The following is a 22155-nucleotide window of genomic DNA, read 5'->3' on the forward strand; positions in this document are numbered from 1 at the left end:
CCCATTGCCAGGTGGGTGTAACTGGCATGGAGGGGTCTTTTTCCCTTGGTTTCTCCTGAATCACTGTGGTTGCCCTAGCCAGTTAGATATAGAAGGTTATCCCAGTAATTTCTGGGAGTTCACACAGGAGCTGGGGCAGCCACTACCTGCTTGTGTCCAAAAGTGGCGTAGGCCTCCCACGCTGGCTGTATGTCTGTTGTAGTGGGGTGGGGGAGGGGATAGTACCACATAGAGGTCTGCTTCCCCCCACCCCTCTAGAGGATCTGGGTGGGACTCTAAAAGATGCCATTCACTAAGCACTCCCTCCTGCTGTATCAGCAGCATCGTGCATTCATGGAGTCAGCTCTCACCTAGTTTGAATGTAAGCTTGTGGGTCTTTTATTGCATGTCTGCTCTTTCAGCATGGGTCCACACCATTTCTACTACTTTTTCAGTATCTCCCACTGCAGTTTCCCTGCTGGTTTATCCTGAGAGTGTATTTTATACCCTGTTTTTAAATATTAGTTTTGCCTAGCTTAAATCAGACCACCCTGTTACTATTCTTCCATCTTGGAGCCTCATATTCAAATATCTTTTAAATATTTGTTTATTTGAAAGATAGATATATAGAGTAAGAGAGAGAGAGAGAGAGAATCTCCCATTCAGTGGTTTACTCCCAAAATGGCCATAGTGTTCAGAGCTGAGCTAAGCCAAGGCCAGGAATTAGGAGATCCTTCTGGGTCTCCCACATGGGTGCATGGGCAGAAGGATTTGGGTCATCTTCCACTGCTTTCCCAGGCACATTAGGAAGAGGCTAGATTAGAAGTGGAATAGCCAGTAATCTAACTGGCTTCTGTCGCTCCCCCTCTTCATGGAGGAACGACACTAAACCCTGCCTAGGCTTCATATCCGAGTCACAGCACCATTATGTCGCTCCCCCACTTCGTGGAGGAACGACACAGGACCCTGCACCGTTCTTTCGTCTGCTCGGCCCTTCCCGGGTTTGCTGCTGGTTCTTTCAGGGTTGGCTATGGTCCCTTCCACCTCCGTGGAAGGGCGGTTCCCCCTGCCACTTTCCCCACTTCCGCGGGGGAGCGGCACACCGCCGGCCGGCTCTCTCGGGGGCTGCACAGGGGTTCCTCAGGTGTTCCTGGTGCATGTTGTCTCTCTCCTCCTTTATAGTACTCTTCCACGAATCCCAACTTTGCTACCCACATGACGAGTATGCTGCTCTCCTCCAATCAGGAGCAGGTCCTACAGTTTATTGGTTGAACTGGAGGCAGCTGTGTAGAAGCTGTTTCCTCCTCTCCCAGCGCCATATTGTGGGAGAGCAGATGCATAGAATAAGTCTTAATTCCAGTAACTTAGTGTAGTCCAAGTTGCTCCCAGTTGCTCCCCACAGCTTCCATATGGAATAATGGCACTGCAGGCAGATGCTTTTTAAGAGCTCTCACATAGGAGAGAAGGTAAAGCTATTCTTTGCTGAGCCAGCAGTAAGAAGTACCATTCAGCAGAAAGAATTATAAAGAGGCAGTTTCTGGTCCAATACGAGCAGAAATGCTGCCAGGTATGTAGTGTTATGCTGTGCATATATCCTGCTATACCCTACATGTACACTTGCTCATTTAATCTTCACCATGACCTAATTATGCAGCAGGTAGTAGAGCCTGTTTTCAGATGTAAAAACATCTCCCAATTTTTAACGGATTCACATAGAGTCACACAACTATTGAGAATCGGTGCCTGGATTCCCACCCAGATGTTCTGCTGCAAACCCCAGAAGTACCAGAGCACATTTGGACACTAGCTTCTAATACAAGGATACCATCAAGCCACCCTGACATAAACTGGCCTATTCCTTTCCAACTGGCTGGTCCTCATCCAGAGAGATGGTGCTTGTATCTCTGTGGCTGATTTTGTGTATTCTTCTTTGCAGCTGTGTGTGCAAAACAGGATATGAAGGGGACAGAATTCTCTGTTCTGAGATGGCACTTGCATGGGATAAACACCATGACACTAGAACCATAATGTAAAAGTTGGTTTTATTTCCCAGATGCCTGGTATTTTTTATGAAATCCTGGGGGAAGGCATTACAAAAGGCAGTGTCTGATAAAATTTCATAGGCATTAAACACTTGATTTTGATTCTCAAATTTTGAAGACAGCTACCAGGTGCTTGCTGTGAACATCAGCTTTTTAAATCCAAATAGGAGGGGGCTTTGGTATCTTAAAAATAGCCTGAGAATCAGATATTGAAATCAATAATATTGACTCTCAATTAAAACTTGACAGCTTACAAGAGATTTGGATAATTTACCTGATGGCATTTGCCTCTCCCAATAAACCAAAGTAGATAACGTGAAACCACTTCACATGTAAGGAATGAGATTCAAGGAAGTGAAGTGACTTGTCCTGAGTTCTGTTGTTAAAAGGAATATAGCCAAAATCTACGTGTTTTACTAATATCTTCCAAATATTCTCACCATCACCTGAACCTAGTCATCTTCAGTCTTTGCCTACTATTCCATGACTGGTCCCTTTGCTTTCTTTCTAGTCTACCTATAGGGCTTTGCCCACTCAAAGTAAGAATAGCATGAAGTGAATCAGATGTTTCCAGGTGTAAATATCTTTGGGAAATTCATTTAGCTCTGAGAGTAAAATCCATACACAACTGTGCAGTCTTAGCTCACCAGATTCCACCTGGGTGAATCCCAATCAGACAGTGTTATCTCAACAATGTACTGAAGAATTCAGCTAGAAAATTGCAGGCCCAAACCTCCTTCCCCAAAGCTGAAACCCTGTGGTGCGGGGGTTGTATAGTTTGGGTTCCTTATCTTTACAGCTGCACCTGTGTGAGGATAAGGGGCCAAAGCTGTGGAACCCTTGCAGGAGATGTCCTTTGAACTCCCTGCATGTGCTCTGAGTTTCCCCGTGAGGTGTGAGGTGATTTGCTAATGAGCTTCCCTTGGTGTGAGAAGATTTGCTAAATGGCACCATAATGTGTGGAATGTCTGAAAACCCTACAAAAACCCTGACCCTTGACTTCTGGCGGCTGCTCTGTTCCTGCGTGTTCAGAGAGCTCCAGCATGCTGGTTTGAATAAACCCCTTGCTGATTGCATGAGTGTTTCCTGGGGTGGTGGACATTTCTCGACCCTAACATTTGGAGGCCCCTGGGAGATCTGGTCTGCTGCCTGTGGACGCCTCCAAGGGATATCTCTCAGGGTAAGTAAAGGCGCCTATTCTTGTTATTTTATGTTGTGTTGTTACTCCGGTAGTCTGTGAGCACTCTAGGTCTATTCAAGTTTTCTGGTTTTGAGAGTTATTGCACTGGTGTAGTAGCTGTTGGGGCAGGTGCGTGAGCCCTCCCCGACTGTGGCCAGCAGATGTGCCCAGGGGGCCACAGGTAATGGCCCTGGGGGATGCCCCAGGAGGAAAAAGGAAGGCTGGGGATGCCCAGGGGTTTCTGTCGGGTAGATGTTAAGTCTGCATCTGTATTGCCAGCTCAGTCGGTAAGGCAGGCCGGTGTGGCCTGCGTATTATTTTAGGGTTCTTACAGACACTCTAACTGGTCATTGTGTGTTGATCTCTGTCATTGTCTCCCTGTTCCTGTACCTTGTGTTATCTGAAACCATGGGTCAAACTGTGTCTACTCTGTAGGGGACGAGGCTCCCCAACTCTGTAGGAAGGAAGTGGGTCACTCTCACAGTGCAGCGTGAGGCCAATGGTCCATTTTTGTCTTTTTTGTCCAGTGTCCTTTTTTGTGAGTCTTTTTGGTGTTTGTTTTTGGCTGTTTGTCCCATTGCAAGAGTTTCAGAAAGGTAAATACAGACTTAGACAACTCTTAGAAAGGGAGACTAATCACCCTTTGTTCTGCAGATTGGCCTACTTTGAAGTAGGGTGGGCGCCTGAGGGCACCCTTGACATCCTGGTCTGGCAAGATCTGGTAGAAACTCCCTTTCCTGGTTAAAGCCTTTTTACTCCCTCAGGAACAGCCTTCCAAGGAGATTTTAGCCATCCAGGACTGTCCCGGCAAAGCAGATGTAAAGAAAACTAAGACTTCAGCCTTGGCGCTGCTCTATTCTGTTTTACAGGGTGACTCTGAAGAAGATTTCATTTTCCCTCCTCCCTACCAGCCACCCAGCCCTGGCTGTGGGGCCTGCAGCGGGGACACAGGAGAGGGTACAAGAAGCAGCTCCCCAGGGGCCAGCAGAGCCCTCCACTCTCCCTTCACATGCAGCAGGGAAACCCCTGCTGTGCCATTAGCAAGTGCCTGGAACCCCCTGTGTGTTCAAAGCTGGCCCTTTGAGCCTCAACCTGCAGGACTCAGCTGGGGCCCAGGAATGGCAGGTGGAGGGTGGGAAGGCAAGCCTCCCAACTCATTCCTCGGGATCCTAACTCCCTGAGACATACCCGTTCCCCCCAGACTGACTCCCCATGGCCGACCAAATGGGGCAAGTGGACAGATCTCCTGGACTTCGGGACCCGGTAAGTTGCCCTGGGGCACTCTGTACTCAGGCCCGCCTTTGTGTGGAAGGGGAGGCTTCTGTTACCCCTCTACCAGGTGCCTGTCTGGTGTCTGTAAGGGAAGAGAGTACGTATGTGGTGTAAATGTGTTTGTGGCTCCATGGCCCTGCAGCTACAGAGTCTGAATGGGCCCTAACCTGCAGCTCCATGTTCACCAGGTGGGCGAAGCGATCTCGGTCCAGATCAGTGCCTGTTCCAGAGGTTTTTACCTTTTGTTTTGTGCAACCAAGGGGGACATTTTAGACTTTAACTCCCTCTGTTTTGTGGTATGTTAACTCCACCCCTTTGCTGGGAGTGGAGGGGTGAAAGGTCAGCTGCCTGTTGGCATGGGGTAGTAATAACTTAAAATTTTTCTAAATCAAGTTAATCTCTGAGCTTTTCACCCAGGACACCCCAGCCCCCTGGCCCACAGTCACTCTTGGGACCCATCTTGCAGCTGCCAGAACAAGTATCTGACTGTTTACTGGGTGCAGTCTGGGAGCCGGCAGCAGGTGCTGTTAGTCACTGCTGGGATGGATGGTGGCTTCTTCCCAACAGACACTTTTTGTCCCAGATTACCTGGCTACTCCCTGCTTCATCAGCTCCATGGAAACACTCACACGGGGAAAACGGCTTAGAAGTTCTGGTCAACTGGTATTATGACTGTGCTCCCCATGCTTGACAGAAATGTAACTTGGAGACGTTAAACTTGTGCCTGCAGCAATGCCAAACGGGGGCCCTCACAGCCACCAGGAATATGAAGAACAGGACGAAGCCTGTTTGGAGGCCTAGAGATAGACTTTGCTAAGTTAGTACCCAGCAGAGGCTAAGGATACCTGTTGTTACTGTTTGCAGGACTCAGGCTGGGTGGAGTCCTTCCACACCAGAACAGAAAAAGCCAGAAAAGGCACCAGGGTTTTGCTGATTAAGATCTCACCCAGGTATGGGGTGCCTACCACTATTGGGAGATTGAGGCTGAACTTTGATGTGTTGCCTTGTTTAAAAATGCTGTCTTAACCTGTTAAGAATCTCAAAATTATTCCAAAATGTAAATCAAGAAAATTGGCAGATAAAAAACATCACAAGTGTAAAAATATGTGCTTAATACGAAAGGTTAAAAAGTGTTTTTTTTTCAAAAACATGGTTTGTAAGAATGACTTCATCCTGATAGCTAGTTTACTCTAGACTAAAATGGAAATGATGAAATGCTTTAAGTTACAGAAGGTGTGAGGAAGCCACAGAATGTTAACCAGATATTTTCGATTTTGAGCCTTCGTGGCATCCTTGAGTCATTCAAAAAAAAATAGAAATTTCAAACATTTAAACTTCGACAATTTCCAAGGGCCAATTTGTAAGTTGTCAAAGAACATATGTCTCTCACCTTGTAGAGACACCAACTAATCAGGCTCTTTGGATTATATCAGAATTACTGTCAAAATATACAGTGGTGAAAAGTTAAAAAGTCTAATCATCTTGTGTTACTAGACACGATGGTTATCTTAATGAGAAAGCCCCAGGGGCCTAAAAGAGTTAAATACTTCGTAGAATCTACATGTGCTTTGAAAAATACTGTGAAGTAAGCAAGTGCCTCTTGGTGGTTAATAAGTTTATAATCTTAAATGTGGCAACTTAAAATCTTGTCATCTACAGTTTTATATATATCAGATTGGCTGCTCATAAAACTAAAGCATTGTTGGTTCTGTTTAGCTATCCTCCTATAGGTTCTGATGGAATTTTTCCAGCCACAAGTATTGTATTCAGTGCTTTGGGATGACTCTGTAACCAGATGAAGCCAATAACATGTTAAAGGTACCAGCTGTGAGAAAGTATGGTTAGCTGAGGTTAAATTTGCTGGTTAAACAAGCTACGTCATGTTAGATATTTAAGAGATGTTTCCAAATATATGTATTAATATTTATGAAAGGCATTGGACCTTCCGGTAAATGTTTTCTTAGGTTGTTATCTAATGGTTAAATCTGCTTTCTAAGTTTTCATGTGCTATTGCTATTGTCAGTAAGCGATCTGGGACTGGCTCCCCCATTTCTCTAGATGGCTAGCATTTTTCTGTAATGGCATAGCCAAAATAAGAGCTTAAATTATTATTTCTTAGATTTACTTCGCCATCAGTGAGGTAAACAGGAAAGACCTCCCTTTCAAAATAGTTTTCCTCATGGGCATTGTCTGCCTCAACATAAACGACAGCAGAACATGCCTGTGACTACAGACTTCCACTGAAGATTAGAGATGGGACTTGAGCACCCCCTTGACTTGCATCCTCTGGTCTGCTTGAACAAAAACCAGGAGGAAAAGAAAGCTAGGCATCAGAAGCAGTGGGTGGCAGACCTATTAATGGCTGCTCTGTACAGTGATCTGCCCTCAAGGAGACCCGACTGCAGTGGCTTTCAACGTGGCAAGCCTGGGCTTCAACAGAAGTCAGCTTGTGAAGAGCCCTGGCAGCTCTGCCAAGAGTTGGATCACTGGAAATGGACCTGCCCTGGAGTTGAAGGACGCCCAGGTCAGAGCCACAGATCTCATTGGCTCTAAGCTGAAAAGCCCTTCACTCAGCCCAGCTTCCCGAGTGACCACTGCAGCTGAGGGGACAGCCAAGTAGGGTGAGCAACACTGCAGGCAGAGCTGTAAATCTCCTGTTAGAGATGCCACCTGCCTTTACCTGGCCAGCTCTCCTCCCAGGCCAGCTAGGTAATGGAAGTCAACAGGGTGCCCTCCCCAAGGAGGTTCTCGCCTCCCTTAGGATGTACCCTATGTAAAGAGATGGGTCTGGGCCTCTTAACGTACAAGGCTTTAAAGCCCACCTGATTATCAAGCCCCTTCTGTCAGTTTCTATTTGGCTTAGACAGCACCTTTCTGTCCTTTGTTATAGACCCTGACTAGAAGACAAGGGCCAGCACTGTACAGTTGATGGTCCTGCCATCTCAATACTAGCCCCTAGACGAGCAGGCCATTAGAGTGGGCGGAAGGGGACCATGATTGGCCCCCATAGTTACCAGTAGAAGGGGGGAATGAAGAATTCAGCTAGAAAATTGCAGGCCCAAACCTCCTTCCCCAAAGCTGAAACCCTGTGGTGCGGGGGTTGTATAGTTTGGGTTCCTTATCTTTACAGCTGCACCTGTGTGAGGATAAGGGGCCAAAGCTGTGGAACCCTTGCAGGAGATGTCCTTTGAACTCCCTGCATGTGCTCTGAGTTTCCCCGTGAGGTGTGAGGTGATTTGCTAATGAGCTTCCCTTGGTGTGAGAAGATTTGCTAAATGGCACCATAATGTGTGGAATGCCTCTGAAAACCCTATAAAAACCCTGACCCTTGACTTCTGGGGGCTGCTCTGTTCCTGCGTGTTCAGAGAGCTCCAGCATGCTGGTTTGAATAAACCCCTTGCTGATTGCATGAGAGTGTCTCTTGGAGTCGTTCCTGGGGCGGTGGACATTTCTCAACCCTAACAGTACCATGTACACTTCTCTAATTCTAACCCTGTTCTTCACCCTTCTAGTGTGATCATTCTAATAGCACTGGAGATTGATCAAATGCTCAAGAGCTTGGATTCTGACATTATAGTGACATGGATTCCTGCCTCTTTGTAGCTCTATGATCGTGGACAACTCCTTATCTGTAAAATACAGATAATAATAACATGGCCCCCAATATTTATACTTGCAAAATAAAAATAGCTCCTGACCTCTTAAATGACAGTGGTACATGTAATGGTGGTCATTACCCAGTCCATCTCCTAGCAATCTTGCTCTTTAAGTTATCAATCTTTTCATTGTCCTCCATGCAAATATGTACTTCCAGAAGTTCTCTTGACTTGGAATTTTGTAGTTAGACTGAGGTGTCAGTTTTGCTTTTGCTTTTTCTACAGGCAAGATGTTTCAAAACTGGTGCTGGGACACACAACCGTGTGTACCAGTAAGGATGGACAGGGAATGATAATTTCTTTTAGATAAAAATTGCCTGCTGCTTGGTTCATGTGGCTGCCACAGCAATGCAAACTGTCTGTCTGTAGGCCCTTGCCAAGTACACAGATGTGTGGAGATTAAAGAGGAAATAGGGTTTTGCAGGAACTATTTCTAGAACTAGTTCCAGTACTAGACTTTGACAAGGACTTACTGAAGATTTTTTAATTGTTATAGTTGTGACAATTACCTAATCTTATTGTCACCAGTTAGTATTGTCCTATCTTATAGGAAGAGGAAATTGAGGCACAGAGACACATTTGTTCAAATCACAGAAAATAATGGTATGATATTTGCACCCAATATGACTCCAGAGCTGACCCATTAGTCTACAGTGTTGACCACACTTTATGATGGCTTCAAAAAGTTCATGGAGAGTTCACATTATGAGAGAAACTTCATGAATTTCAAAAACTTTTTCACAAATATAAATGTATCTTTAATCCAATTTTTCACATTTTAAAGCCCTTGTATATTTCTGTGGTGCTCTACAGCTTATTAGTCACTTTGACCTGCTCTCATTTAAGTAGACCAAGGCAGAGAAGGCTGCTGCCTGAGATGCAGTCAACTCCAGAGGAAGGGATACCAGCAGTACTAGGAGTGTGGCCACAGGAGAAAATGGCTGATAAGGACCTCAATCCTCATCCATCCCACATGATCTCTCATCTTCCCAGAGGCAGAAGTGAAAGATCTGTTTTATGGTGCTAAGAGGTCTGAGATATGGAAGATGGGAACCCGTATTTGAAACCAATTCCTATGTTTTGAATCTTACTATACTTTCTTGACTTTACAATTTAAGGTCCAATTTTTTTAAGATCCAAACTATTTTCTGCTGTTTGAAGAATCTGTTTCTTCCCATGATGAGAGGTACTGTCCAAGGTAAAGCTAACCTTGTTCACCATGAACTTCTTAAGCTTCCCTTTCAGGCTTTTTGGTTCTTGGTCCTCTCATTTCTGTGCCCATGGCAATTATTAGAGAAAAGATCTTGCATGGAAGTTGATGGGTGAGAAATGCCCATGGTGTATTTTCATAAAATACTTAGCATTAGTGTGGCCATGACAGTAGGAATCGGTAGAATGTAGGATAGAGTGTCACCAAAAGAGTAGGTTAAGTGTTGAGTTTGTTTTGCAAACCATGCGCCACTCATTTCCTTTGTAACACACAATGATCTGATGTCTCAGTTCCAAGAACTGTGTTAGCCTTCCTGACACCACCGTGTAACTCCCTTTACCCTCTTCTAGATCTTCCCAACAATGTCCAGCCTGATACACCTACCTCATTCTGGCTTAGGTGCCATGCCAGGTTTAGACTGTACCTCCCAAGTTTCTAAACCGGTGAGAAACTGGGGGGAGTGATCTCTGTATGACAGGATAAAGAGCTGAATCTGAGGAAAATTCCTGTTTCCATCTGCTGGTCACCACTCTTGAGACTGGGTAACAAAATGGTGGGGCTGGTGCTGTGGCACAAAGTGTTAAACCCCTGGACTGTAGCCCTGGCATCCCGTTTGGGCACTGGTTTGAGTCCTAGCTGCTCCACTTCTGATCCAGTCTCTGGCTAATGTGCTGGGAAAAAAGAAGAGGATGGCCCCAAGTACTTGGGCCCCTGGCACCCAAAAGGGAGACTCTGAAGTAGCTTCTGGCTCCTGGCTTTGAATCAGCTCAGCTCTGGCCATTGCAACCATTTCGGCAAGTGAACCCCTGGATGGAAGCTGAGTTTGAAGTCATTATGTTAAGTGAAATAGACAGTCAGGAAAGGACATTTTGTTACTCTTCTATGATAACCCTAAAATAATTGCTTTCATAAAGATATAAATTGGTATGGGGTGGAGAGATGTCATCAGAGATGGGTGAGGAGAGGAAAGGGGGAATTATTGTCCATTGAGTACAGAGTTTTAATTGGGGAAGAGGAAAACATTCTGGAGATGGCTAAAGGTGATGGTTTTGCAACAAGGTGAATATATTTAATGCCATTTTTAGTACACATTTGAAAGGTGTTCAAAATGGTAAAGCTGTGGCATTTTCCTATATTTTTGAAAAATAGAAAAAATCAAATTTGAATCTTGAAAAGGAAATGTAGGTTTGCTAGTTATGTCATCTGTGTGTGGGTCTAGCTGCAAGAACAGCATGATTCAGGGCTCAAAAAGCAACATATGGGATCTATGTCTTGACATCATCTCTCCTAAGGCCCCTTGAAGTAAGAGACAGCCTCCAGCACCTTCAGACTTAGACTACCACCATACTCGGTTAAGCAGAGAAGAGAAAACTTTCTGATAACTCCTACCAGAAACCTAAAACTAATTCTCCTTTGTAGGTTTAAACTGACTGATTTCACACCCCTCCTTTTTTAAATAAAAGTGAAAATTAGGAAAGGTGATTCTAAATTTATAGGAAATAAATAACATCAGACATACATGAAGAAAGTTACAATTACAATGTAACCTGTAAAAGCCATAATCACAAAGATTTTCACACATTTCTATCAGTAATTACTTTGTTTTATCAATTTAATGAGACTCTAAAACATCTGAGCAAGAGAACAGACAACTTTGATCTAATCATACATAGAATTATGCATCCAAGAATTACAGAATATATGTCCCAGGCATACAGTGAACTATTATAAATTTTTATGAAATTTGACAACATCACCAAGTAGGTTTCCAGACTTTGATCATAATACTAGTATGTCCTTGGTAGACAACTAGAGAAATCAGCCCCTGTAGCCAGGGTGTGGAATGTAGTGACAGGTTCAAGTCAAGACTTGTGCCCTGACACCGTCCTGGGGGAGTCATCCACATTTTATTACAGAGAAGTACTAGGAGAAGGAATGAGTGTCCCCAAGGCCAAATGGAGGGGCAGTTTCCCAAGGAGAAAGAACAGAAGCATATCCATCCGTTCACTCTCTCATTTGTTCAACATTTCCTAGTGTGTTTTGTGGTTCAGTCATTGAGCTCAATGTGAGGATAAAAGATTTCCATAGCCAGAGCTTCTGCTGCCCCAGGAGAAAACAATCTTGTCCGAGGGGGCAGATACACGTATTAAGTTACTTCAAAAACTTCAGAGGGCCAGATTGGACGTAGTGGTTAAGAATCTGCTTAGGATACCTAAATACCACATAGGGTGCCTGAGTTCAAAAGTCCTTATTTCTCTCCGGATTCTAGTTTCCTTATATTACACAACCTGGGAAGCAGCAAGTGGTGTGATAGTCCAAGTGACTGGGAGACCTGGATTGAGCTGCTGGCTCCTGTTTTACCTTGGTCCAGCCCTGGCGTTGTGGACATTTGATGAATGAACCAACATATAAAAGATCAGTAAATATCCCCCAACCTTTCAAATAAAATAAGTTAGTTTAAAAGTCATGGAAACATGGAACTAAAGGATCAGTGTCTTTTGGTGTAAGAAAGTTAATCCTAGTCATACAAAGAGGTCTTCAAAAAGTTTAGGGAAAATAGATATTAGGAAAAATATGGATTTCAAGACTTTTGCAGCAAATAAGCTTATCCTTTATTTTTATTTTTTCACACACATTCAAACACCCTAGTGTATATAACACAAAATGGTAAATGCTGTAAAGTTATGTAGAGTGAGTATTTTCCACAGCATCTAAGGGATGCTTTCTTATGTATCTTCATGATTTCTATGACAGCAGAGCCTGCTTGTAGATATGAGTAAATTAGCTTTAACATGTCTCTTTCCCCCACCCCCGGTTGCTCCTCTTCCAGTCCAGCTCTCTGCTGTGGGCCGGAGGGCAGTGGAAGATGGTCCAGGTCCTTGGGCCCTGCACCCACATGGGAGACCAGGAGGAAGCACCTGGCTCCTGGCTTCGGATCAGTGCAGTGGGCCGGCCACAACTCACTGGCCATAGTGTCCACTTGGGGGGTGAACCAATGGAAAAAGGAAGACCTTTCTCTCTCTCTCTCTCTCTCTCTCTCTCTCACTGTCTAACTCTACCTGTGGAAAAAAAAAGTGTCCCTAGTACTTCATGAAAAATCATGGAAGAGCTCAATGAAGTCTTATGTCTCCAAGCATTAGGTAAATAATTGCATTAGTTTTTTGACTCCTTTAATTTGCCAGATTAGAGAAAATAGGAAAAATGCCTTGATGTTTGTTCATTTTCCAGGGGTGCCATCACAATGTACTGCACCAGGGTGGCTTTAAACAGCAGGTGCACTGTCCTGTGGTTCTGGAGTATGCAAGTCTGCAATATGGCTATCAGGGCTTGTTCCTTTTGAGAGCTGTGGGGGACAATCTGTTCCAGGCCTCTCCTAGTTCCATGTGAGTTTATTGCAGTCTGTGGTGTCCTTGATTTGTAGACACATCACCTTGATCTCTGTCTTCATGTTCAGCTGGTGTTCTTCCTCTGCCCATGTCTATCTCCAAATACCCCTTTTTCATAAGGACATCATCTGAATTGGATTGTATCCCACCATGCTCTAGTATGACCTCATCCTAACTAATAACATCATAACCCTCCTTCAAAATAAGGTCACAGTTTGAAATATTGTGGGTCATGATTTCAACACAGGAATTTGAGGGTGAGGGGACAAAATTAAGCCTTGGCAATTACTGCCCCCTCTCTGCTCTATCTTCTGTGCTGCACACAAGTTTGAAAAAATGAAGTTGGAAGAACATCATCTCTGTATGGTACTATGCATGAAACACAATAGACCATGTCTATGACTGCCCTGAATAAGCTGACTTGAAAATGTGTAGATATCCCAAATAAGTACAAACTCTAATGATCATGAATGTTGTTTTAAAAAAACATGGACAGGCATTTATCCTAGTGTTTAAGATGCCTGTTAAGACACCTGTGTCCCATATTAGAGTTCATTCCCAGTTCAAACTCCTGACTCCAGCTTTCTCGTAATGAAGGCCCTCAGAGTTTGTAGCTGATGGTTCAAGTACTAAGGTCCTTGCCACTCACATTGGAGTACCAGATGGAATTCCTGGCTCCTGACTTTGGCCTTGTCCATTCTTTGCTGCTGCAGGCATTTTGAAAGTGAACCAGTGGGTGGGAGTGCTCTCTCTTCTCCCCTTTCTCTCCCAATTCCCTTACTGACTTCCCCTCAAATAAATCAACAAAAGTAATTTTTAAAATTAATAAAACCATCTTAGGGCTAAATAGGCCAAGAAATTGTCAGATTTGGAGGTGTTGCCTCAACACCAGAAAAAGATTCAACACCCTTTTCATTAAGGCCTTGCTCTGCCATGCAAAGCTCTATACATGGGTATAGTATACTCATACTTCTGTAAAGAACATTTACTTTAAAAGCGTATATAACAGTTTATACTTGAATATTTTGCATATGTATAGGAAAAATATCACAAATTCTATTTAATTCTTCCCACAACATAATGGGTTGTTGTGCATCATCTTTGGAGTAACTGCATGTGTTTTCTCAAAAGATTTTATTTATATATTTGAGGGTAGAGTCACAGCCAGAGAAGGAGAAACAGAAAGGTCTTCCATCCACTGATTTGTGCCCCAAATGGCTGCAACAGCCAGAGCAGGACCTATCTGAAGCCAGGGGCCAGGAGCTTCTTCTGGTCTCCCATTTGTGTGCCAAGGCCCAGGCACTTTGGCCAAACTCTGCTGCTTTTCCAGGCCATAGCAGAGAGATGGATCAGAAGAAGAGCAGCCAGGCCATGAACCAGTGCCCATATGGGATACCAGTGACACAGGAAAAGGCTGAGTCTAACTCACCATAGTGCCAGCTCCCCCATGTATGTGCATTTGATACCAATTTCTAAACAATCTTTCTCTAACTACATAGACATGATTTCCTACCTCTATTCCTTTATCTTAATATTCATCCTCAGCATGAATGACCTTCCCACCTCTATTGCCCTCATCCAAGATTCAGCCATGTCCCCTGTCACAGATGAACTTATTCAGCCTAGTCCAACTCCTCTGAGCAACAGTATTCCTCATCATACAAGCAACCAAAGTGCCAGGCGATCCATAAAAGTTAGAATTTTTATTGTTTCAAAGTGTTTGAAAGCTTGGCTCTTGTTTAATTTTTTCCCCTCCCTCTCCCATTCTCACTTTTAATTTTTATTTTATTTTTTTAACTTTTATTTAATGAATATAAATTTCCAAAGTATAGCTTATGGATTACAATGGCTTCCCCCCCATAACATCCCTCCCACCAGCAACCCTCCCCTTTCCCACTCCCTCTCCCCTTCCATTCACATCAAGATTCATTTTTGATTCTCTTTATATACAGAAGGTCAGTTTAGCATACATTAAGTAAAGATTTCAACAGTTTGCTCCCACACAGAAACATAAAGAGAAAAATACTCTGTGAGTACTAGTTATAGCATTAAATCTCAATGTACAGCACACTAAGGACAAAGATCCTACATGAGTAGTAAGTGCACAGTGACTCTTGTTGTTGACTTAACAAATTGACACTCTTGTTTATGGCATCAGTAATCACCCTAGGCTCTTGTCATGAGCTGCCAAGGCTATGGAAGCCCCCTGAGGTCACTGACTCTGATCATATTTAGACAAGGCCATGGTCAAAGTGGAATTTCTCTCCTCCCTTCAGATTAAGGTACCTCCTTCTTTGATGACCCATTCTTTCCACTGGGATCTCACTCACAGAGATCTTTCATTTAGGTGTTTTTTTTTCCCCAGAGTGTCTTGGCTTTCCATGCCTGAAATACTCTCATGGGCATTTCAGCTGAATCTGCATGCCTTAAGGGCTGATTATGAGGCCAGAGTGCTGTTTAGGACATCTGCCATTCTATGGGTCTGCTGTGTATCTCACTTCCCATGTTGGATCGTTCTCTCCCTTTTTTATTCTATCAGCTAGTATTTGCAGACACTATTCTTGTTTATGTGCTCCCTTTGGTTTTTAGTCCTATCATTATGATCAATTGTGAACAGAAATTGATCACTGGGACTAGTGAGATGGCATTGGTACATGCCACCTTGATGGGATTGAATTGTAATCCCCTGGTATGTTTCTAACTACCGTTTGAGGTAAGTCAGCTTGAGCATGTTCCGAATTGCACATCTCTTCCCTCCCTTATTCCCACTCTTATATTTAACAGCAATCACTTTTCAGTTAAGTTTCAGCACTTAAGAAGAATTGTGTATTGATTACAGTATTCAACCAAAAGTATAAGTAAAACAAAAAAATACTAAGAGGAATAACATTTAAGTTGCTCATCAACAGTCAGGGTGAGGGCTGATCAAGTCACCGTTTCTCATAGTGTTCTTTTCACTTTAACAGGTTTCCTTTTTGGTGCTCAGTTAGGTGTCACCTATCAAGGAGAACAACTGGTATTTGTCCATTTGGGATTGGCTCATTTCACTCAGCATAATGTTTTCAGAATTCCTAACAGGGATCACTTTTCAGTAAAACCAATCCCTGGAGTAAGGACAGTCTATTCAATAAATGGTGCTGGGAAAATTGGATTTCCACGTGCAGAATCATGAAGCAAGACTCCTACCTTTCACCTTACACAAAAATTCACTCAACATGGATTAAAGACTTAAATCTATGACCTGACACCATCAAATTATTAGAGAGCATTGGGAAAACCCTGCAAGATATAGGTACCGGCAATGACTTCTTGGAAAACACCCCAGAAGCACAGGCAGTCAAAGCCAAAATTAACATTTGGGATTGCATCAAATTGAGAAGTTTCTGTACTGCAAAAGAAACAGGAGAGTGAAGAGACAACCAACAGAATGGGAAAATATATTTGCAAACTATGCAACTGATAAAGGGTTGATAACCAGAATCTACAAAGAGATCAAGAAACTCCACAACATGAAAACAACCCACTTAAGAGATGGGCCAAGGACCTCAACAGACATTTTTCAAAAGAGGAAATCCAAATGGCCAACAGACACATGAAAAAATGTTCAAGATCACTAGCAATCAGGGAAATGCAAATGAAAACCACAATGAGGTTTCACCTCACCCCAGTTAGAATGGCTCACATACAGAAATCTACCAACAATAGATGCTGGAGAGGATGTGGGGGAAAAGGGACACTAACCCACTGTTGGTGGGAATGCAAACTGGTTAAGCCACTATGGAAGTCAGTCTGGAGATTCCTCAGAAACCTGAAGATAAAACTACCATTCAACACAGCCATCCCACTCCTTGGAATTTACCCAAAGGAAATGAAATTGGCAAACAAACAAGCTGTCTGCACTGCAATGTCTATTGCAGCTCAATTCACAATAGCTAAGACCTGGAACCAACCCAAATGCCCATCAACAGTAGACTGGATAAAGAAATTATGGGACATGTACTCTATAGAATACTATAGTATACCCGGTCATTTGCAACAAGATGGAGGAATTTGGAAAACATCATGCTGAGTCAATTAAGCCAGTCCCAAAGGGACAAATATCATACGTTCTCGCTGATTGGCGACAATTAACTGAGCACCAAAGGGGAAACTTGTTGAAGTGAAAAGGACACTATGAGAAACAGTGACTTGATCAGCTCTTGTCCTGACGGTTGATGTACAATGTAATACTTTATCCATTTTAGTATTTTTTTTGTTCTAGTACCATTCGTTGAACTCTGTAATTAACACACAATTATTCTTAGGTGTTTAAATTTTAACTGAAAAGTGATCTTGTTTACTTTTTATTCTTTGTGTTTCTTGAGATTTATTGCTGGTTCCATAACAGTTCCAAAATATCTGTCTTTGATTTAATCCACTAAAGAAACTATTCCTTTAAAATTATGTTTTAAAATTCAAAATATTGCAAATATTTTAGAAAAAAAAGTAGAAAAAATTTTAAAAACAGTGCTCCCACAATCACTATTAATATAGTGATATGTATTTTATACCTTTTAAAAAAATTTTTCAGTTCCTTTATATTTCTGTAATCAGCTACACTTCCATCATCTCCTAGATTATACTCAGCAACGACATTCACTATTTTACAACTTCATCATTTTTAATGATCACTGATGCTGATCCTATGGTTTAGTTTGTGTATAACACAAAATGGGGGAGTAGAGGCTGAAATACTGCCTGCATCCTGCTCGTCAAAGCACGAATCTTGCCTGATGTGGGCCTTCTTCACAGGAGAGGCACTTTTTATTGCACAGATGTGCTGTCCACCTGCTGAACCATCTACCTGTGAGTTGTCTAGTTGCAGTGATGCTTTACCCAAATTCCCTTATGGGGGAAACTTTTCTGAAGTGAACAAAGTGCATTCACACAGTAATGGATTAGGGCATGGACCTCCTCCAACTGCACGCTCCATGGCTTGCTTAACCATTTCCTTGGGCAGAGATCAGCTTTTCCAATGTAGTGATTTTAGGGTCTAAGTTATCTCAGAAACTGTCTTCATAAACCTTTTTGTGGTAAAAAAAATAAGAAAATAATACACCAAGGAACTATCAGATTGGAAAATGCATTTGTGGAATATGAAGACTCACAACTCTGGATTCTGAACTAGAACAGAAAGTGTTGATGTTGTTCTCTAGAAGGAATGGATAGCAATGGTTGAACTGCTATTTTGGGGACACATGAGGGAAAGGGTGACAAGGTGCTTGCTTTCAACAGTCCCTTCTAGCTATGTTTCTGGCATTTCAAAATGAGTATGAGTGTTAGAAAGGTTGTGAACAAAACCTTGTGAACAAAAGTTTATTCCTCATGTCTAGTAATGAACAAAATCTCTAACCCCCAAAAGGAGGGCCTAACCAGAATATAATTATCCCAACTTTTACACCATGATTTTAGGAACCAACATATACTTGCTGATAAAATACAGAATTTCCAGTTAAATGAAAACAATATATGGCAGAAGTATTTCACTAGGCAAACTTACATTACAAAGTATTCATTGCTTTTATAAAACCTGGATTAGGAGTATATCCTGTATTTTTTAACTTAATAAACCAGGCATGAATGAAGGAATTTCATTGTGATTAAAGAAGTGTGCATCAAACAGGCAAACAAAAAAGCCTGTCATTGGAGGCTGGCATTGTGGCATAGCTGTGATGCTGGCATTCATATGGGCACTAGTTTGTGTCCTGGCTGCTCCATTTCAGACAGCTCCCTGCTAATGGACTGGGAAAAGTACAGTCCTCTAGAACAGTACAGATGAAATCAGAGGAAAATGAACCCACAACCTGAGATGCCTTCAAAGTGCTCTCTCTGCAGGTTATTTGCTCCAGCAGATGTTATGGGAAGCAAGTGTGGCCTGCATGCTTTCTGCAGACTGAAGTGAACTGTATTTGGTACCTTCTGTGTGCCAAGTTCTGACATTACTTATTTGCCACTCTACCTAATTAGCCTTGTCGCTCCCCTTCTTCGTGGAGGAGCGACACTGAACCCTGCCTAGGCTTCATATCCGAGTCACGGCACCATTATGTCGCTCCCCCTCTTCGTGGAGGAACGACACTAAGCCCTGCCTAGGCTTCATATCCGAGTCACGGCACCATTATGTCGCTCCCCCTCTTCGTGGAGGAACGACACAGGACCCTGCGCTGTTCTTTCGTCTGCTCGGCCCTCCCCGGGTTTGCTGCTGGTTCTTCCTGGGTTGGCTACTATCCCTTCCACCTCCGTGGAAGGGCAGTTCCCCCTGGGCACATTCCCCACTTCCGCAGGGGAGCGGCACACCGCCGGCCGACTCTCTCAGGGGCTGCACAGGGGTTCCCCTTAGATGTTCCCCTTAGATGTTCCTAGTTCATGCCGTCTCTCTCCTCCTTTATAGTCCTCCTCTGCCAATCCCAACTCGGCTGCCCACACGCCGAGTACGCTGCTCTCCTCCAATCAGGAGCAAGTCCTACAGCTTATTGGCTGAACTGGAGGCAGCTGTGTAGAAGCTGTTTTCTTCTCTCCCAGCGCCATATTGTGGGAGAGCAGATGCATAGAATAAGTCTTAATTCCAGTAACTCAGTCCAGTCCGGGTTGCTCCCCACAAGCCTCACCTGGAACTCTGGGCTCTCCTGCTTTGGTTGGGTGCCTGGGTAACCAACACACCCTGCATCTGCCTCCAACTTTGGGAACATGTGTGAACACAGGGGAGTGAGCACCATCTGTGCACCAGGCACACATGAATGCATGCACATGTGCTTGCAAGAACACCTTTGTAAATGAGGCATACATCTGTGTGTTAATGTACAGGTATGAGCATATTTGTGTGCTAGGAACATATCTGTGCATGTGAACATCTGCATGCCAATACCAGACACATGTCTGTGCATGCACATGTATGTGTGTGAGAGAGAAAGAGAGCACATTTGTGTTATAGGTACATACCCACGCATACACATGTGCTTGTGTGAACACTTCCTTGTACCATGCATACATATGTGCATACAGGTGTGCCTATATGAACCCTTATGTGTACCAAGTATCTTTACATGCAGCAGCCTCCCAATGTCCCTCCAAGTGTGATGCTACTATTTAACCCATTTTCTAGATGAGCACAATTCTCAAGAGGGTAGGCAGTCTTGACTAAGATCTCTCCGCTGCAGTGAGGAACCCAAGCCTTAGCTGTGCAAGCAACTCAAGCCCAACACTTGAGCCCCAGTAGAGACTACTCCACCAATACTCACCTAGTAAGTGACATATCAAGGGGTCCTTGCTCACATTTGTCTGTATCCCACTACACTGATCCATAAACTTTTGAGGAAAGAACTCCCACTTGCTGACTATGTCACTCCTATCACTGACAAATATTTGTCAAAATGAGAAATAAATTGACAAATTTTCTCAACAGGTACTGTGTTCAGTTCACTGAAGTCTGGTTACTCACCCGGAAATTCGCTAGCCCAACAATCTCCCATGACCCACTGTCTGTCCAAATGAGAGCCTCACCCAAGTGCCAGTTCCCCGAGCTGCCTGTAGCATCACACCTCACCCCCCTGCCTATTCAGGCTCTTTCCACTCTTGACTTTCACTGTTGCCTGTTTCTTCTTCTCACCACATCAGGCCAAGTGTCTGTCTCCCACCACAAGATCTCAGATCATAGATTCCCAACTTTTCTCCAACTGTCCATGAGTCACATAACCTGAAAATCTAATAACTTGTATCAGGATGTCCCTCTCTTCACACGACAAACAGATGAAGTCAAAATTCATGGCCTTGAATACTAGCCACCTTCACTCTGCTCCACTCACTTTTCTACCAAACAGCCTTTTCCTTCACTCAACTGTCACTTCCCCAACTGCACACCTGGATATGTTCTTTCATCACTTGGACCATGATAGTGCCTCTCTGACCACTGCTAACATCCAACACAGGCCTCCACTCCCTTACATCATTCAATGCAAGGGGTCTCTCAGGCATCTCAGTTCTTGTACTCCCTCTTTTACACATGAATTTACTTCTTAGAAGGTATGTGCCGATTTATTTAATAACCTCAAGTGCTTTCTAAAGGAATTGAGACCATTCTGAGCTTTATTATCTTTGTGTAAACTTGCATATAGTTGCTATTGCCATTTTGTGGTATTTAATGTAGTTTTAGGATAATGACTTCACATAGAGTTTTTGGCAATTATAATCAAGGAGGAAACCCTTTTCATATTCAGTTTTTTGCATAAGGTGCATAAGCTCTCAAAGGGGCCAAGTTACTCTCCCACTATCACACAGCTCATAAATTTCCTACCCAGGAATTGAACATCAAAAGCAATGTTAAGAGGGAAGTTTATAGCAACCAGTGCCTACATCAGGAAGCTTGAAAGATATCAAATAAATGACCCAATCATGAATTTCAAGGACCTGACAAACAAGAACAAACCAAGCCCAAAATTGGAGGAAAGATATTATTTATTAATAAAATCACAGAAAAGGCCGGCGCCGCGGCTCACTAGGCTAATCCTCCGCCTAGCGGCGCCGGCACACCAGGTTCTAGTCCCGGTTGGGGCGCCGGATTCTGTCCCGGTTGCCCCTCTTCCAGGCCAGCCCTCTGCTGTGGCCAGGGAGTGCAGTGGAGGATGGCCCAGGTGCTTGGGCCCTGCACCCCATGGGAGACCAGGATAAGTACCTGGCTCCTGGCTCCTGCCATCGGATCAGCGCGGTGCGCCGGCCGCAGCGCGCTGGCCGCGGCGGACATTGGAGGGTGAACCAACGGCAAAGGAAGACCTTTCTCTCTGTCTCTCTCTCTCACTGTCCACTCTGCCTGTCAAAAAAAAAAAAATCAGAGAAAAAATAAACAACATTTAGACCGAAAAGATACAAAAGATCACTAACAACTGTCTACTTGTCAAAGCCAACATACTGAACCACTTCAGGACTTCCTATCACCCTTCTCTGCAGAAACAGCAAAACCAGCCTGCAGCTCATTTTGTTCTACTTTGTCTCTGACTGATCCTCATGCTTTCTCTTTCTACTCAGGTTTACCACTTGTGTTTTAAGAATTTAGAAAAATCATTAGAAATATCATTCAATACACATCATACTGAACATTAGAGCTCAACAACACAGCACACTGTAAAGGATCAGTTGCTTGCCCTCATGATCATGTGGCTTATTGCCACTGCCCAGCATTGCAAGAGAGTATCATAGCATAGACTACAAGCCTAAGGAAAAACCACAATTAAAACTGGAAGTATATCTTCTATTGAATATGTAACATTTTTGTACCATCATAAAGTGGAAAATGCCTAACTGAACTCTCATCAGGTGAGAAACATTTCTATTCTATTTTTCTTCTCTCCTAAAACTTCATTTTAAAGATTTATTTATTTTAAAGTCACAGAGAAAAGGAGAG

Source organism: Oryctolagus cuniculus, chromosome 20, assembly GCF_051225735.1.
Source record: "Oryctolagus cuniculus isolate XC-2025 breed Fujian yellow rabbit chromosome 20, ASM5122573v1, whole genome shotgun sequence".
NCBI classification, from domain to species: domain Eukaryota; kingdom Metazoa; phylum Chordata; class Mammalia; order Lagomorpha; family Leporidae; genus Oryctolagus; species Oryctolagus cuniculus.